The sequence below is a fragment of the Myodes glareolus genome, chromosome 15, assembly GCF_982192425.1.
Source record: "Myodes glareolus chromosome 15, mMyoGla1.1, whole genome shotgun sequence".
Lineage (NCBI taxonomy): Eukaryota > Metazoa > Chordata > Mammalia > Rodentia > Cricetidae > Myodes > Myodes glareolus.
Window position 1 is genome coordinate 14647428 of NC_142040.1, and position 16643 is coordinate 14664070.

General features: G+C 38.2%; 1 long non-coding RNA gene across 1 annotated transcript; it reads right to left on the reverse strand.

The window, feature by feature from the left end:
- Positions 1 to 365: 365 nt before the first annotated feature.
- On the reverse strand, positions 366 to 6725 carry LOC148119640 (uncharacterized). The gene is made up of 2 exons (XR_015735031.1): positions 6613 to 6725; positions 366 to 1345 (listed from the first exon to the last, which is right to left on the reverse strand). It is a non-coding gene; the product is annotated as an uncharacterized LOC148119640 (long non-coding RNA).
- Between the last annotated feature and the right edge of the window lie 9918 nt (positions 6726 to 16643).

Consider the following 16643-nt stretch of genomic DNA (forward strand, 5'->3'; position numbering starts at 1 on the left):
TTATAGAATACTACAGGATTTTTGTATGGCTTAGTTTATCCAAACAGCTAGTAAAGATGAAGCTAGACAAATATGTTGTATACTTGAATATACCTTAGGGATTTATAAATTTTAAATATCAAATATTTCTTATTAATAAAACAAATTTCTTATTTATCAAATATGCCTTATTTACCAAACACACTATTTATGTAGATTTTCTAACAATGTGGTGTTAAACATCTAGAAAAGACATAAGTTGTTGAACATACATCTTAAATCAGCTTTTGTTAATCTGAACAGACCTCTAAAATCTTAAAAGTTTGTTATCATGTACTGTGACGCGCTTCCTGACCAGCAGGAAAGGACAATCACAAAATCAAGAATCCTTCTCAATCACAATTTATTAGAGCTCCTTGCTTGAAAGGGGGAATGGGGAACAGGGATGACGAGAGAGAGCGAAAAATCCAAAGACAGCCGCTTTTCTAGGGTGAGAGGCTCGAATGCTGATTGGTTGATGCCATTCTACTAGGACCCAAGGCCACGGGACAGGTCAGGAGACCGAGTCTCTTGAGATGCAAAACAAGGCTCCGAGCACACCGGCCTAAGGCGGCAAAATCAAAGGATATGTATACCTCCAGGCTGTAGGAGTGCTGGCACTATCTGGCCAAGGCCACATCCTGGCGGCTCCCTACAGCTCCTCCTTTTATTGTCTTTTAGAGCAATAAGGCAAAACTATTTTCCAATCTGGTCCCCACCTCATGATGTGTGGACTGATTAAAGAAAAGAAAAGCAAGACACACCCTTCCCGTGCAATGGGACAACTACTTCCCTGGGAGTGCTAGGGCTGTGTCTGCACACCCTCCGCCTATGCATACCTTCCTCTGTGCCGTGGGACTATCTGGTCCCTAGAGGGTGCAAAGGCTATGCATGGCTAATTGCCTGTGAGCTCTTTTGAGGCTGAGAGCCAAACCTGGGGTGAGGATACACATTCCAAGACTGCCAAGGCCTGTGCCACAAAGACCTTGTCCCTCCTCACTTGGGCTAGCAGGTAGCACACCAATCAAAGACATACAGCACTTCCACCTAGACACAGCATGCCAAGGATATCTCTGCTCCCACCCATCCCCAAGGAGGGAGAAAGGCAGAATAGAGTCAGTCAGAAAATTGTTAAGAGATAAGAGGTTGCACAGGGTGCTGCTCAAGGTGATAACGTGAAACAGTTGCTCTTGACACCGCCCAGGGTGTCATCTCTGCTGTCTCCGCATGAATCTTCCACAGCAGGACACTCAGCGTCCACTGGATCATCTTTCTTCTTTATTTCTCTTGTCAGTCTCGTTGGCACCCAGATTGGATCTTCACGATTCTGAGGGAAAATGCAAATTGCTCCCCTGGATCTGGTAATTACCTGATCCGGTCCACACCATTTATTAATCAATACATCCTTCCACATGACCAAATCTCGCTCTGTAGAGCTTTCAAACAGGGCATGCCTGTCTGCTGCTGTTTTTCCAGCAATATTTTGAATTAAAAAATTAAGTGTAAAGAGTGCAAGAGAAATCCTTTCTCTGGGGGAAGCTGCTATAGCTATTCCCCCTTTTTGCTTTCGCAAAATTTCCTTTAAATTTCTATTTGCTCTTTCTACGATACCCTGGCTTTGAGGATTGTATGGTAGGCCAGTGGTATGTTCAACTTGTAATTGCTTGCAAAAGGCTTTAAAGCCCTGTGAGGCATATGCTGGGCCATTGTCGGTTTTTAAACGACTTGGCTTTCCCCAAGCTGCCCAGGCCTCTAAGCAATGCATTTTTACATGAGTTACCTTTTCCCCTGCCAGTGGGGTGGCATGAATTATTCCAGAGCATGTGTCCACCGACACATGAACATACTTTTGTCTGCCAAACTCCGAGATGTGAGTCACATCCATTTGCCAGAGTGAGTTTGGCTTTAACCCCCTGGGATTTACCCCAATATGTGGGGGATGTAACATGGTCACGCAGGAGGGACAGGCTTTTACTATCCTCCTGGCATTTTCCCTAGAGATCTTAAACTTTAAGCGAAGTGTATTCGCTGGAACATGATAAAGCTGATGGAAATCTCTAGCTAGCTGGAGTGAATCTGTAGCCATAAGGGCGAGTGCTCGAGTAGCACCATCAGCTTGAGCATTGGCCTCTGCCATAGGTCCTGGCAAGAGAGAATGGGCTCGAATATGAGCAACATAAAAGGGGTTTTCTCTTTTTAAAATATGTTTTTGTATTTGTAAAAGAATATTAGACACTGTACTTGAGCTGCGAATTGAGGCTGCAACCTCAAGAGAGGCCACAGCATTGACCACATATTGTGAATCTGAAATTAAATTAAATGGCTCAAGAAATCTCTGAAACACCTCCAAAACCACCAAGCACTCAGTGACTTGGGGGGAATCAGGCCAAAATTGAAAGACCACAGGTTTAGCATTTCCTGCCACCAGAGCCCCTTTTCCGGTCTTTGAGCCATCTGTATAGATAGTTAAGGCTCCTTCTAATGGGTGGGGTGAGGTAATCCTGGGAAAATACACCAAATTTTTCTCCACAAAATTTATTAAGGGGTGCCTTGGCACATGATTGTCAATAACATTAGGGAATGCACAAAGCAGGATAGCCCAGCCATCTACTGTGGCTGTCAAAACTTCTACCTGTTCCCTCGTATAGGGCATTATCAACTTGTCAGGCATTCTCACAAAGTGGGCTAAGCAAAGCTTTATTCCCATTAATGCTTGGCCAGCCACCAATTCTGGATAATATTGAACAGATCTTGCTCCTATGGAATTTCCATGCATCCACCAGAGGGGTCCATCTTGCCATAACACTCCAGTGGGATAATTTTTTGTTTTGAGAATGCATAGCAAAATTGGTAAGGATGGATTCACTCGCTGTAATTGAGCTGTAGTAATAGCAGATTCTACCCTCTTAAGGGCCTGCATTGCAGCCGGGGTCATGGCTCTAGGTGAACAGATATCAGGATTGCCTTCTAAGATGGAAAACAAAGGCAAGAGCTCAGATCGAGGTATATTTAAATATCCTCTAATCCAATTTATATCTCCCAGCAACTGCTGGAAATCATTAAGAGTTTTAAGGTGATGGGTGTGAATAAGCACTTTCTGAGGCCTGATGCTTTCAGGGGTGATTATAGTCCCCAAAAATTTCACCATGGAAGATGTTTGTACTTTATTTGAGGCTATGTGGAGTCCTTGCTCCTCCAAAAGGGATGTAACCCTTTTGAAGGATGAAAACTTCCTTCAGGGTCTCCTGATGTGGGGCAGATAATAATAAATCATCCATGTAGTGAACAATTTTTACCGTAGGAAATTGTCTCCTAACAGGACTCAATGCTGCATCTACATATAACTGACACATGAGGGCGCTATTGGCCATTCCCTGAGGCAAAGTTTTCCATTGAAACCGAGCATTGGGTTGCTCATTGTTAACAGATGGAAGAGTAAATGCAAACCTTTCCCGGTCCTGAGGGCACACGGGAATTGAAAAGAAACAGTCCTTGATGTCCAAGGAAATTACAGGCCAATTCTTTGGTATTGCTGAAAGCAATGGAAGACCCTGCTGGGCTGGGCCCATGACCTGCATTTGAGCATTGACTGCCCTAAGGTCATGCAGTAACCTCCAACCTCCAGAAGCCTTTTTAATCACAAAAATAGGTGTATTCCAATGCGATACAGAATGTTCTAAATGTCCTAGTTCTAACTGTTCTTGTACTAATTGTCTTGCAGCTTCCAGCTTTTCCAAGGAAAGGGGCCACTGAGGGACCCATACCGGCTTATCTACTAGCCAAGGGATGGGCATTGTCTTTTGTGTGGAAGCTACAGCTTCAGTGGCCCCTATGAAAAACCCAAGCCTTTTCTATCTAACTTGGAGACAGTCTCAATAGGATTCTGTCTACCTTGGAGACATTTACCAAGTCCCTTATTGGGAACATAGCCCTGACGTGCCATCATTTGCTTACTGGTATCAGAATAATCATTTGTAAGTCTCAATCTCATTTGAGACTGCACATCCCTGCCCCATAGGTTGATAGGCAAATCAACCACAAAAGGCTGAAAAGTCCCTCTCTGATCTTCTGTTCTCCAGACTAACTCCTTAGCACTTATATGCGGTGTTTGTGCATACCCCAGCCCTTGAAGGGACTGGGAGGCCTGTTGTAAGGGCCAGCGTTTTGGCCATGCTTGGGATCTGATGATACTTTTATCTGCTCCAGTATCCACCAGGCCTGAAAAAATCTTTCCTTCTATTTCTAAATTTAAGATTGGTCGCTGATCAAGCTCCAAGGATAAACAAGCCAAATCTACTCCCATGGGAGCAAGGCTTTTGTCCTTTAAGACAAGCCCCTCTGCTGGAAGCTTATTACGCCCTGAAGGCAGAACTAAGAGTTGAGCTATTCTGTCTCCTGGGGCGATGGAAACTACCCCATATGGAGAATGGCAAAGAATTTTAATGCAGCCTTCATAGGCAGGGTCTATGACTCCAGGATGGACTATCAGGCCTTTCATAATTGAGGATGAATGTCCCAAGACTATGCCAACAGTATCTTTTTCTAATGGCCCAAACACGTCAGTTTCTATGACCTGAACTCCCATATCCTGAGTTAATAGCAGTTTGGAGGTGGCACAGAGGTCCAGCCCTCCGTAGCCTTTGGCTGCCCTTCTTGTTGGGACGATGGAGTCATCTCGGGGACTGCCATCGTGTTCTGAATTGCCCCAAATATTTTTGGGCCCTGGGTGCATGGGCCCCTCAATCCGTTTTTTGACAATGACTGAATAGGCATAGGAATAAGTTGTCCATTTATATCTCTAACTGATCTGCACTCATTAACCCAATGTTTCCCTTTCTTGCATCTGGGACAAATGTCTGGCTGCCTCTGCGATGTTGCAGCTGAGAGCCCTGAAGAATCTGAGGCATTATGACTATTGGGACATTGTTTTTTGAAATGCCCCAACTGTCCACATTTAAAGCATGCCTTTCCCTTATCTCCTCTGACACCTCTGGCAGCAGCAAGCACAGCAGCCGCCAGCCCTGCATTGGTTAGAGGCCCCCCAACTTCACGGCAGGCTTTGATCCAGGCTTCTAATCCCTTTCCCTTTACTGGACCTATTGCTCTTTGACATTCCTTGGTGCTCTGCTCAAATATTATTTGCTGGACAAAAGGCAATGAAATATCTAAATTCCCAAACATTCTTTCAGCTGCCTCTGTCATCCTAGCCACATAATCAGAGAATGGCTCTGCAGCACCTTGAATAATCTTGGTTAAGTTACCAGCTGTTTCACCTTTATTAGGGAGTGATTTCCATGCTCTATAATGAATCTCACTAACCTGCCTATAAACCTCCCAAGGATAATGATTCTGATTTCCAGCAAATGCCCCCTGTCCAAGAAGCATATCAGCCGTCCACTCTGGGTGGCCACTTTGTATGTTAATGCGCTCTTGGGTCTGAGCCTTGTCCTGGACTATAGATTTAAAATCCAGGAACTGCCCTGCTGGAAGAGCTGCTCTTGCAATCTCCTGCCAGTCTGTAGGAGTCAGCGCTGTTGTAACAATCCTTCTCAATAATGTGATTGTATAACTGGCATTTGCTCCATAATTTCTCGCAGCTTCAACCAAATCCTTCAGCTGTCTGTATGGGATTGGTTCATACCACCTATTATAATTCTGTGGCTCCTCAAAAACAGGAAAGGCAGCAGCCAGTTGCGACCAAGTTTGCCTTCCTATGAAGCTGTGACCTTCTGTAGCTACCTGCTGGTACATGGGTGGAGGGGCGGATGGGGGGAGGGCAGCAGGAACTGGCGCCTCATCTCTTCTGCCCTTTGTAGTAAACACATCAACATCGCCCCGCCTCCGGCTACCTTGCTGCTCTTTCTCGGATTTAGCAGCCGTTCCCTCTAGTTGTTCTTCCTCCTCTGATAAATCTAAATCTACAAATTCTTTCACTACTAAAGCTATGGGGCTTCTCTTCCCCTTTTCTCCTTTTTTTATTTCCGGATCCTTATCTTTTAATTTTTCCTTTTTCTTTCTAGGCCTACACTCTTGTTCCTCCTTCTGATCTGATTCTGAAAAGCTGTCCTGATGTTTCTGTAATGCCTTGCGACCCTCTTTTAATATCTCTATATTACGTTCTTCCTTCAAGCAGTCCCGCACCATCCTCCAAAAAGGAAGTGTGCCTCTCCCAATATTTCCTTCTGCTTGTTCCAAATCCCTGCCTAGCTTATTCCAAGATGGTAAAGTTAGGTCACCTGAAGCTGCAAACCAAGGTGAGACATCAACAATGTCTTTTACAATGTTAGCGACAGTGCTAGAAGAGATCTTTAAATCACGCTGTCGCAAAAGTGCCTGGATTGAGCGATAAATCTCCCTGGGGTTCGAGCTGGCTCCATAAGAATTGCCCATGGTGCGCACTTACCCCCTGGGCTAAAGAAAAAAACCTCCTTTTTACTTACAAGGAAGTCCTTTTAGAAAAATGCCGCTTGATCTACTGCGGACTTAGTTTTTCTTTTGACTAGAGCTGCAGTCACAGCAGCAACAAAGGCACTCACCACCTGGTTAATCACAGCGCAACCCAAAGCAACAGAGAAGAAGGAATGCAAACATTACCACTCTGGACCAGCCTTAGCAATCAGCATACATCTGGAGGATTTCCTGACGTCAGTCACAGCTCTTTGCGTTGAGTTCTGAATTCTGCTCCCTCCTTGACTTGTTCAAATCCGGCGTCCTGGGTTATCAGCACCAAAATGTGACGCGCTTCCTGACCAGCAGGAAAGGACAATCACAAAATCAAGAATCCTTCTCAATCACAATTTATTAGAGCTCCTTGCTTGAAAGGGGGAATGGGGAACAGGGATGACGAGAGAGAGCGAAAAATCCAAAGACAGCCGCTTTTCTAGGGTGAGAGGCTCGAATGCTGATTGGTTGATGCCATTCTACTAGGACCCAAGGCCACGGGACAGGTCAGGAGACCGAGTCTCTTGAGATGCAAAACAAGGCTCCGAGCACACCGGCCTAAGGCGGCAAAATCAAAGGATATGTATACCTCCAGGCTGTAGGAGTGCTGGCACTATCTGGCCAAGGCCACATCCTGGCGGCTCCCTACAATGTACAGTATATTCTAAACCAGAATTTAATCACATATATAGTATTATGTAGTAAATATAACCTTACATTTTTAACATCATATAAAACTCCAGACTAATCCAAAATATTTTATACTTGCTGCTTCTTTAGCGTAAAAAGTGATACAATGAAAAACAGACAGCTCATTAGGACTAAGAAGTTTTACAGTTGTTTCTTTATGCCATGTGGTCACCTAAAGATGATGAAGTCACATGGCATGTATTCTTTAACTTTAATAAATATTAAAGACAAGTGAGTGCTTACATTTGGAAGATCATCAAACAAGATTAAGGAGACCTACATAGTTGCTATTTAAAACATGCTTTCCTAAACAAGAGTTGAATTTAAGTTACATATACAGGAACATGTATGCGACTTTTGTAGTAAAAGAAGACAAAGTAAGGAGTTTCATAATAACCCTAATCCAACAGAAGGGAAGAGACTAGTGGTCAGAAGTGCTAAAAGAGAAAATCTCTAGAGAGATACAAGGGTCTAAGTAAGTAGAATTGCTGGTGTGTTGGAGCCCCAAAGGCTATTTCAGGGAGTGTGTTCATGTGGTGAACAGCCCAAAAGGTTATACTAAGGAAATGACCATGTAACAGGTGGTCCCAAAATGGCATAGAAGGTATTTGTTCAGATGGCGGGCAACCAAAACTGTCATGCCTGAGAGTAAGGGAGGAGAGATGGATCATTAGATTAGGCGTAGGGAAGAAGCTGCTCAAGAGGTGGATTCTAGAATCAAATTTGGTGGGTGGCAAAAGCCAGCAGAAGCAAATGATCCTTATGTATCCTAGGTCAGTCAGGCCTATCTTCTGCCTCTGGGAGGCACCCAAGTGCAACAGCAATGAAATATATTGCTTTGTAGTCTCTTGGACTAACCAAAACAATAACTCAAAAAAGTCTTTAACATTTGGTTTTACATTTATTTAATGATGTGGCATGGGGGGTGTGCCATGTATACAAGTACACTGTGAATGTCACAGACAAACATTTGATGGATTTAATTAATTTGCTCATTCTCGCGAGTAGGTTCTTGTGATGAAACTTTGGTGTTCAGGCATGGCAGCAAGCACCTCTACATTCTGAGTTATCTTGCCAGTCATTACAATTTTAAATGTACACATTGATTTAAAAGTATCAGCACTTATGTGAATAGCATTTAACATAGTAGATAAGGATTAACTTTTAAAGGCTGTGAAATGTAATATTCTATTAATAGAAAACTGACCTAATTGAACTTGGAATGGAACAAATCCTTATAAATGATTAGCTATAATGCATTCGGTGTTAATTACGGCTACAGAATTAGATTATTAAAGATTCTATGTCTTAAGCCTTAAGGAGAGAAAAGATTTTTTTTATTTTAGGACACAATGTCTCTACTGATGTAGGCTGGAGTCACACCATAAGATAATATCAATCCTAGCTTAATACTTACATTGAATACTTTATAAGAATAGTAAGAAGTAATGTATTTTTATCTGCATTTTTAAAAATTGTTGTGGAAACTGTGTTAAATGATAGTATCTTTTTCATCATGGTTTCTTTTTAGAAATCCATACTTCAAAACATTTGGCAGAGATTTGTCTGCTCTATAAATTATGAGTTCATTAGTGAGAACCACTAGGTTACTGCAGCCCTTAGGTCACTGCCAAATGTATGGACCATATGAAATAATTGTCATGTGTATATATTATGGTATATTAGGAGGAAAGTAAAATAACGAACAAAGTTTATAAAATGTAGAATGAACCTGGTTGTTATGAGATGAGCATTTTTAAGATGTGATATTGCTAATTTTCATCAATGTTTAATACATGTAGTAAAAATTTAATTAATTAAAAAATATCTTTTACTGTGCTATAGAAATGAGAAGATGTAAATGCCATTACCAATAACTTCCACCTTCCTTTTCAAGCAATCCTCAAGCTCTCCATCTAGCTTAGCACTAAGATGTCTGGAAAATGATCGACATTTATGTTAATCAGGTCATGACTAACAAAGGAAGAGCCCAGTATGACTCCAATATGAAAGAATTGTCAACCATCTAAGGTTTTGGTGCATTGTGGTGTAAGATATTGGCTGTATATTCTAAGAATCTTGTGCCATTACAGTGTTTTTATTGTATAACAGTAAAATAGGTTATCATAAACCCATTTCAAATATACTTTATGAAGTTAGAATGTTAGCATGATAAATTATAGTGTTTGTATTAATCTTTGTAAATTTAATATACATATACAATGTATTTCTCCCTCTGCCTCAGTTGCTGCCCTACTGCTGTGAAGACCAAGACTACTCTTACCAAAGAAAGATTTTAATTGGAGGCTTCTGCTTAGTTTTAGAGGGTGAGTTCATTATCACCTTGGTCATGTGTACAGCCACAGTGAGGAAAGAAAGGTGCTGAAGCAGAACCTGGCAGTTTTATGTCTGGATTCTCGGGAAAGTAGGCAGAAAGCAAGAGATACGGATCTGGCATGAGCTTGTTGAATCCATAAAGCCCATATCCAGTGACTAACATTCTCCAACATAGTCAGCCTTCTTATTTCTTCCCAGACTGTTAATCACTTGGGAACTAAACCTAAAAACATGACACTTTGGGGGCCACTTTCATTCAAAACACTGATACATCTTCCCATTGATAAAAAATATATTTTTAGAAAAATTATCCATATATTTTCTGTAAAAAGTGACTGCATATAACAGTGTATATTATAATTTTATTTGATTTTTGAAATTATAATGTATTACATTTCTTCTTTCCTATTCCTCTCTCTTCAAACCCTCCCTTACAGCTATACCCACTCTTCCTCAAATTTATGGCATCTTTTGTCACTAATGTTATTGCATGAATACAGATGTATGACTATTTGACTAATATGACGTCTATCATGTGTGATGGTCAAGGATGACACCAATGGATATGCCAAAATGGTCTGGGAAAAGCTCACAAGTCCTCAAACCTCTCAAAAAGACTATAATCCATTGAGGAAAGCTAGAAGTTGAAGGTTGAGGAAGCGGACATGAATTGGTTATTCAGCAACTAAGAATATATACATACATTCATATATATATATATATATATATATATATATATAAACATCATATGTACATAATAGATTATACTTAAAAATAAAATCTTTAAAAATGTATTAAACTGAAATTTCAAGAATAATGGACTACAATGAAAAAATATATTATTTGTCATTAATTTCTAAGTATATATTTTAAAAAAATTAATTATAATTGTGGCCACATCTCCTTCATGGCAACAGTCTTAAGTGAAGTTAAAACACTACAAATTTTGGACCAGTAAAAGTGTTATTTCCAAGTGCATTTTATATATTTTCACTATAAGCTATAATAGATTTTCCTATTGATTCAATGTTTAGGAAATGAAATCTCCAAAAACTGGTAGAAATGTGCACTTTGATGGTGAACTAAAAGAAAGCACTGTTCTCCGTGGTAATCTTTGAATTAGCTCTTAGTATAATGATGTTTATGAAATGCAGAAGATCTTCATTTTCTATAAAATACTCTTCTGTTGGATTCACCCTATTAGAGCACAGTCAAATCTCTATGCTCAAAGGAAACCAGTTGTACTTCAAGACAGGAAACTTTAGTTTACAAATTTATTCAAAGCATATCATTAAATTTTACCACTATTTACATTTAATGAACCTCAGGACAGGATTATTTTGACCTAAATTAGGAAATAAGAAGCTTTCGTTAAATGCAAAATGCTATAAAATATCACTGGTAAATTAAATAAATGTTTATCTAAATAATTTTGAAAATTAAAATATTTTTTTCTCTAAAATTTACTGAATATATGTGGTCCTATTAAAGTTATCATATCTACTGTTTTCTAGATTTTCTTCAATAAAAAAACATTGTTCTTTGTGCTTGTTTCTGTGAATAGATTATTATTTCTTCATTATTTATTAAAGTACACATGATTAAATAATGAATGTACTGCATAAAAGCACTACTTCATTTCACTAGTAGAACATGTTCCTTGAGAAGAAAAGTATTCTGTTTCTTAACGAAGTCTATAAATCATGTTTGAGGGTGGACTCTGCAGTACACGTAGTACAATTTATCATTTGTTTAGTTAACAGTAACTACTGGCTTATATTTGAAGTTTGTTATATTCTTTAAAGTCATTGCAATTTATTAGATACATGCTTTAAAAATTCAAAGTAGTTAAACATGGATTGATCTTGGAATTCAGATTTTAATTATGCAAATATTCCCTTTGAAGCATGGGTCAATAGAAATGTGGTACTAGTTATAAAATGCATTCTGAAATTTAAGGAATTGACTTCAGAAAAAGGACCAAGCTAATTTTAATTAAGTTATCAACTTTACAAATGATAGTAAATCATGCTATTTAACAGCTATACATTGATTAGGGTATATGTGCTTGTGCCTCATAGTCAACAGTGTCTATATATTTTTTTTTCCAGGGTGTAAAAGCACAGCGTTCATGACTAAAGATTTTAATATAATCACAGGGTTGGAGAATATATTCTATGAAGGACCCAAAAACAATGGAATCTTAAGCACACTGGAATTTGTCAAGTACAAAGAGAACACCTAATCCAATAAAAAAAAATGGAGTACAGACTTAAACAGAAGAATCTAAAATGTCTGAAAGACACTTAAGGAAATGTTCAACATCCTTAGTCATCAGAGAAATGCAAATCAAAACAACTTTGAGATTCCACCTTACACCTGTAAGAATGGCCAAAAACAAAAACACTGATGACAACTTATGCTGGAGAGCTTGTGGGGAAAAGGGAACACTCCTGCATTGCTGGTGACAATGCAAGCTGGTACAACCCCTTTGGATATCATTGTGGCAATTTCCCAGAAAATTATGAAACAACCTTCCTCAAGACCCAGTCATACACCTTTTGCGTATATATCCAAAGGATATCAGCTGTGCCACAAGGACATATGCTCAACTACGTTCATAGCAGTATTCTTTGTCATAGCCAGAACCTGGATGATTTAAATGCTTTTCGCAAGAAGAATGAATAAGAAAAATGTGGTACATTTACACAATAGAGTATTACACAGCAGAAAAAATAACAACATCTTGAATCTTGCAAGAAAATAGATGGAACTAGAAAACATTATTTTGAGTGAGGTAACCCAGACACAGAAAGACAATTATCACATGTTCTCACTCATAGGTTGTTTTTAAACATAAAAAGAAAACCAGCCTACAAACTAGAATCCCAGAGTCCTTAGAAAACAATGAGGACACTTAAGAGAGATTTATACAGATCTAATCTACATGGGAAGTAGAAAGTAGAAAAAACTAATATCTCTGAGTAAATTGGGAGTATGGGGACCTTGGGAGAGGGTTGAAGGAGGGATGGGAGCAGGGAAAAATGTAGAGCTCAATAAAAATTAATAAATAAAAAGAGAAATTTGATAAGCTTGCACCTAAATACTTATTACCTGCAATCTATTAATACATGCTAACATTAAGTTAATCCGTACTCATTCCAAATCCTATGACTCTAGAATCTAGATTTAAACCACCCTGATTCAATGCCATTGATTTGTAGAATGTCATACACTGTAGGGATAAAATTTTACAAATGATAGAACAATCTGATAGAACTAATTCATTATTATAAGAATACTACAATTAAAGGAAATATAAACTATTAACTATGCATTTTCTAGTATCTGTATCAATTTACATAGGACTAGTATGGTTCAATACTATAATTCCAATAGGTCATAGAAAGTGACAATCATCAGAAACAGATATGCTTCTGCACCCAGTAGCAGACCTTATACTGTTTGAATATGCAGCATAATCATGTCAGGATCACAATCCTAAAGTTCGTGGGTGACCGTGAACAAAATAAGACTTGATGTTTTGTTACAACAATTTGAATTTTAAAATGTCATTATTAAGTTACTATAACAAACTAATCTTTAAACATTTGTGTTAGTTAAATTTTCTATTGATGTGTTCAAATATAATGACCAAAAACAACTTGGGGAATAATGAATTTATTTTACATATCCTTAATTATTACAGTCTATTAATGAAGGAAGTCAAGGCAAGTAATCCAGCAGAACAGAAGGCAGGAGAAAATGCACAGACCCTTTACACTGAGATGATGTCTGTCTTTGAGGTTGAGCTGGTGGCCTTATAATGGTCTGTAATGATAATATTATTATTTTACTGAGAAAAGAATCCAATCAGAGACCAAATCATAAGGGAAAAATAAATACATCTTTAATTTCATCACTGATCATTTTGTGCTAATGTAACTAAATTTAATGTCTCATCTCAAATCTCTTTTCCAGTTATCTGCCTTCTATTGTAGACTGTACAGTGAACTTATCATAGTGGTGTCAAAATGATCTTTTGACAGTTCTGTTGGTTATTTTAAATCCTCTTTATTCTTCACTTTTGAATTCTTAACATCATCCCTTTAATATTCTGAATATATTACTAACATCTCAAAGATAACTTTTCCTGAATGCTAATACCATGTATAAGTGTATGTCCTCCTTCTAATCACTTTCCCAAGTAATTCTTAACAATCCATGCCAGAATCATCAAAGGAACTATGAATCACATTGTATATAATTTATTATTTTCTCTCCTCTCTAATATAAATAGAAATATATTACAGCTTTTGCTCCATCCATTAATTAGAAGAGTCTCAAGATTGTAGTATAGACTCAGTAGTTTCAACAGAATATTTCATGGTGAGTCATGAAACAACATTTCTACAACATAGGAAATAATATCATAGTCCCACAAATGTTCACTTTAATATGCTAATTAATGTTTATGTCATAACAACGTGGAAAGTGCTTTTGTCTTATAATCTTTGAAAAAGTAGGGAGAAAAATAGCTTTTATTTGATTTACGTCCTAACAATATAGGTATTTGTGTTCTGGAAATAGAAAAAAAATAATTTAAAAAATTCCAGAAATCAAATTAAACTGAGGAAAATCTCACTCATGCAGGTATGCACTGTGTCGTAAATAAAAATATTAAATTATTTTATAATCAGCTCCTTGATTAACAATTGTTAAACACTGGCTCTTAACTATCCATCACTCTTCACAACAACTGAAGAATGCATTTCACTTCTGTCATTTTTGCATCTCCATCTAGAAGCTGAATCTTTTGCAATTATGAAAATATTTTTATTGATATTTTTAGAATTTCATACAATGTTTTATTGGTTTTTATTGTTTGTTTTTTACAGACAGGTTTTCTCTGTAGCTTTGCAGCCTATCATGAAAACTAGCTTTTGTTGACGAGGCTGGCCTCGAACTTACAGCGATCCATCTGCCTCTGAATACAATGTGTATTCTGTATATTCACCCATTGTTATTCTTCCCTGTGAGATTGCTTCTCTCTTTCATTAATGTTCATCTTTTCTTTCCTCATGGAGTCCAGGTTGTATTGCACAGATAGTTCTTGGAATTGGGGCCTGTTCTGCTCCATGGCTAGTCTATCAGGGCTCATCTCACTGAGCAAAAGAAAGCATACCAACCTACAAAAAAATCTCAACAATAATAAGAAAAACATAACAAAAAGTCAAATGAGTCTCCCCCTCACTAGCAGATACAAATGCAAATAAATTGCCTGCAAGTAGTCAAGTTGCATGCACATATTACTGCTATCTATGCTGGAATTTTATTTGGTTTGATATTTGTCAATATTACATCTGTGTTCCCTTGGATATTTTCATTGTAATTTAATAACTTAATTTTCTTTTATTTTTAGAGAACATTTGAGATAGTATAATTTGTGATTAAGTATTATACTGTGACTTATAGTTCCACAGGTTAGTATGACTTAACAGTCCTTCAATTCTTTATGAATGTGGTTATGCCATGAACACACACACACACACACACACACACACACATAAATGCATGAATGAGTGCATATACCTGCATGCACACATACACACACACACACACAACACAGACATAGGCCCTCATGGAGAAACACACACACACAAACACAGAAGCAGCAGAAAGCAGAATCTGTAATGATATCTGATTCTCATGAAGTAAATAGAAACAAATGATTTTTCATAAAAAACACAGCAATCCATTAGTGAGGGTAAATCTTACATAATTCCGTAGTTTAAAAGATTAGAGCCAATTCTCTTTGTCCGTTAATAGTGGTGATAAACTTACTTCCACCACACCCCTGAAATTTGGGGTACATCCTGGTACTGAGTAATATTTGTTCCATATGTAGCAAAATGAGATTCATCATGCAATTAGTTCACCCTATGTGTAAATGAAAATGTTTGTTTAACTTTACCTGATTTTTGGTTTTGAAAAAAAAATTTAGCTTAAAAAATATCCTTAGTAAATTGGGATCATTGGGACCATGGGAGAGGATTGAAGTAGATGGGAGAGGCAGGGAGGGGAGTATAGAAAAATATATAGCTGATGGCTTTTGTGTGTAGTACCTTATAATATCCTTCCCAGAATTATAGCTTCTGGGACTGCAGGAATGTTAATCTAGGTGTTCCATTGCTGCAGCAGGTCAAAACCCTATATATTTACTGCAATATTAGGACATATGGCCTCAGTTTCCCTCTCTGACCTTCTGACCCTATGAAGTCAACCCATCTAGTGCTTTGTTTAACTTATCTTATGGTTCCAATTCCTAGTAATTGAACATCTGCTTCTTGAAGAGGCCAATTTTGAGGCCAAGACTCTTGAGTAATGATACTCACATCAGCACCTGTGTCTATCAAACCCACAATTACAATGCTATTTATAACCACTCTTAGTTTTGGTGCTTGATAATTTATAGAAGTCTGTCAGAATATACATTTCCTATTTCCTATGGAATTTTTTTGATTTATCATCCATGTTTATGCCATCAGCTAGAACAGTATGGTCTTTTACAGAATGCTCTAGAATTTTTTTTTTAATTTTTCTGGTGAGACATATCCTCTACAGTGACTGGAAATGACTGGGTCACTTTTGGTTTGGGGGCCTGTGAGAGGCTCCTCAAGAAGTTTTCCAATGTTATTGAGTTGCCTTGTCTGTCTTTTGTTGATGAACATTCATTGGTCCAATGTCAGTCTTTGCAACACCATCTGCATACACCTGCAGTCCGAGTTCTCCAATTCTTGCCATTCCCAGAGGAGATATTATTCCTAGGAATTCCTTATCTACAGTCACTTCTCAGATGTCCTATTCTACCACAGTTAAAACATTTGGCATTTTGATGTCTCCTCATTCCTTTGGAAATTGCTTCTCCTGCTCAAGATTCAGTATTATAGTCAAATGTCTCAATATTCATTGTATGCAGGATCCATTCATCCATAGGTTCTGATCTAATCTTTGAAGGCCCAAGTATCTTTTTGCATTCTAAATTGACATTTTCAAAAGTCAGTGATTCAATAAGTGCTCATATAGCATCTGGGTCTTACTCCTATTTGTACAACCTTAGTTAATCTTTGTAAAAAGTCAGTAAAATGTTCTCTCTG